The 3,392-nt window shown below is 40.3% G+C and overlaps 1 pseudogene; it reads left to right on the top strand.

The window, feature by feature from the left end:
* Positions 1–350: 350 nt before the first annotated feature.
* On the top strand, positions 351–1,617 carry LOC102996455 (poly(rC)-binding protein 1-like; annotated as a pseudogene).
* The last annotated feature ends 1,775 nt before the right edge of the window (positions 1,618–3,392 follow it).

Here is a 3,392-nt window from a genome sequence, read left to right as displayed (position 1 = left end):
GTTATTGTGGAAGAAGAAGTGAATGGATGCAGTGCATAGCTAGCAGCCTCCCCATAGCCTATTCTTTGAAATCATTCAGATACTTTATGAGTTCTGTGTTCAAAGCCTGCCCTCAGGGCTGGATTCATGGGTGGGAGGCCTGTGCGCTTGTGCTTGATTTAAAGCCCTGCTATTGCCATCTTGAAATTCTAAATAATTTTTTAATAAGCTTTCATTTTTTCACTGGGCCCACAAAATTATGTAGCCAGTTCTGCCTGCCATTTCCCAAATTAGCATTTTCATTCTACCCTATTCAATATTAACTGAAAATCCATTTTATAGTAAGACAATCATGAAAGGTCACAGGAGGGATGGGATGCAAAGGTGAGTAAGGTTCAATATCTGGCATCTTCCAATTCAGCAGGGGGGTGAGAGAAGTGGAGTAGTTATCATTCAGAAGAGTCTTTCACACACTGCTGTGAATATTCCTGAGGTGGCCTCTGATGGTGGTGGTGTTGTCAAGGGGTAGCAGGTGGTGGTGTAAGATATTAGCTCTGGATAGGATAGTTTTTAAATGAATTGTTTCAAGCCTACAAAAAATAGAGAGAGTAATCTTACAACTATCTATGTATCCACCCCTTAGTTTTGTCAACTCTTAGTATGTTACCATGCTTGCTTCAGATATTTTAAAGAAATTTGAATATTACACATATAGTTGAGCCTCCTTTGTGTCTCTTCCTGAATCTCGTTCCCCTCCCTCCCACCTAGAAGCGATCATGTCCTAAATTTGGTGTTCATAATCCTCAAGCATAGCATTTTTCACTGCTTATATATGTATCTATAAATAATTTTTAGTACTTTCACATGTTTTAAATTTTATAAAAATGGCAGCATACACTCTTCATTCATTAATTCAACAAATACTTACTGAGTAGCTACTATGGCCAGGCACTGTTTTCGGCACTGGGGGTGGGGGAAATGCGGCCAACTCCACCAAGCGGGCCGTCACCATTGCTGGTGTGCTGCAGTCTGTCACTGAGTATACCAAGCAGATCTGTCTAGGCATGCTGGAGATGCTCTCCCAGTCCCCAGAACGGAGAGTCATGACCATTTTGTACCAACCCATGCCTGATCGCTCTCTAGTCATCTGTGAGGGTGGCCAAGTTTGGTGCAGAGATGCTGCAGGTGACCCCACACCATCGATGACCTGGAGGGACCACCTCTAGATGCCTACTCAATTCAAGGACAACACACCATTTCTCCACTCCATCTGGCTAAGCTGAACCAGGTGGCAAGACAACATTCTCACTTTGCCGTGATGCACGGTGAGACTGGATTTACCAGAATTGACCCCAGCCTTCCAGAGATCAAGGCTATTGGGCAAGTTTGGACGCATTTAGTCAAACTACCCATGAACTCACCATTCCAAATAGCTTAATTGGCTGCATAGTCAGGCACCAAGGCACCAACATTAATGATATCTGCCAGATGGCCAGGGCCCAGATCAGAACTGCCAACCCAGTGGAAGGCTCTCCTGGAAGGTAGATTACTGTCACTGGTTCTGTTGCCAGTATTAGTCTGGCCCGGAATCTAATCGATGCAAGGCTATCCTCTGAGAAGGGCATGAGGTGCAGCTAGAATGGTGTAGGTTCACTCATAACCCCTTTATGCTGTATTCTCATAATCCAGCTGTGTAATTTCTGGTCAGTGATTTCCAGGTTTTAAATTATTTCTAAGTGTTCAGTTTCTACACAACTTTATCTTCCCCAGGAATTTAAAAATCACATTCTTTGTTCAGCTGTTAATGCTGGGATTCACATTTAGCTTATTTTGTAAGCTTTTCTCTGTTTTTAGTTTTGTTTTGGGTTTTTTGGCTCATGGATTTTATTTATGTTTGTTGATAAGAAATGTAAGAGCAGAATGTTAAATTCAGTTTAGTTCTGTAATGTCAAGAATTAAAAATAAAAAATGGTTTGGTTAGTAACAACCAGAAAAAGTAAGAGATTAAACAAAAATTCCTGCCCTCATGGAGTTTGTATTCTAGAGGAGCAGAGAGACAATAAGCAAGAAGAGAAAGTAAAAACATATAGTATGTTTGATAGTGATAACTGCTAAGGATATAAGAAAAAGCAGAGAAGGGGGTATGATGTCAGGATGGGGATGGGCAATTGAAATTTTAGACTGAGTAGCCAGGAAGGCCTTGCTATTTCTATCCTGCTGCCATTAGATAATTTTTCTAACCATTAAGTTTTGAGATTTATCAATTTTGAAATACATACTTTTAATTAGTTCATTTCCACTGCTTCATGACATCAATAGCATGAATTGGACATAATTCATTTATCAATTCTTTGGTTGATTAATATTCAGATTGATTTTTGATATTCTGCTATTAGAAACAAGGCTACGAAGAGTACACCTGACCGTGTCTCCACATGCACTAATACATAATAGACTTAGGAGGAGACTGTTGGGCCAGTGGACATGCATGTCTTCAACTTCATTAGTTGTTTCCAAATTGCTGTTCAAAAGGATCATATCCATGTACACTCTGCAGAAAAGGGTTGCCATAGCAGACCTGAAGCTGCTGCGTTCTAGAAGGGCCTGCCTGCTAGGTTGGCCCTTGGCTGGTACCTGTGAACTCAGATTTCTGGAGTGTTCCCACTGTCCTTTAACAGATAATGGTGGTTACCTGTGCCTCAACTGTGCAACACTGTTGTTTATGCAGAGCACCTGCTTTCCCTCTGGGAGTCTGGAATTTTGGAACCTGCTAGTTGGAAAGTGCTTATGTGACACAATAAAAACCTTGGGTGTTGCATCACTAATGGGCTTCCTGGTGCAGAAATACCCATGTGTTGCTGTGTTTTTGCTGCTGTGAAATGACTTATTTGGATTTTCATTTCCTTGTCTATTAGTGAGGTTAAGCATCTTTTCATATGTTTAGTGACCGTCTGAGTTCCTCTTCTGTGATGTGCCTATCATATTCTTTGCTCACTTTTCTTTTTGGTTGTTTGTCTTATCTTACTGCATCATAGGAGTTCTTTATATGTGGATACTAACTTTCTGTTCCTTATGTGTATTGAAAAATAATTTCTCTCTCTTTAGGGTCCGTCTTTATTTTTTAGAGTGTGTTTTGTTTTATGGAAGTTTTTCATTTTAATGTATTCAAGTTAATTATTCTTTCCCCTGTGGTATGTGTGTGTGTGTGTGTGTGCATGCGCACATATGTGTTTGTCTTGTTGTGTCTTCTTTTTTTTAAAATTTAATTTTATTTATTTTTTTATGCAACAGGTTCTTATTAGTCATCAATTTTATACACATCAGTGTATACATGTCAATCCCAATCACCCAATTCATCACACCACCACCCCCACCTCCCGCCGCTTTCCCCCCCTTGGTGTCCATACATTTGT

This window comes from Physeter macrocephalus, chromosome 4 (assembly GCF_002837175.3).
Source record: "Physeter macrocephalus isolate SW-GA chromosome 4, ASM283717v5, whole genome shotgun sequence".
NCBI lineage: Eukaryota > Metazoa > Chordata > Mammalia > Artiodactyla > Physeteridae > Physeter > Physeter macrocephalus.
The sequence above is the reverse complement of the archived record's forward strand: the minus strand, read 5'-3'. Positions and strand labels throughout refer to the sequence as shown.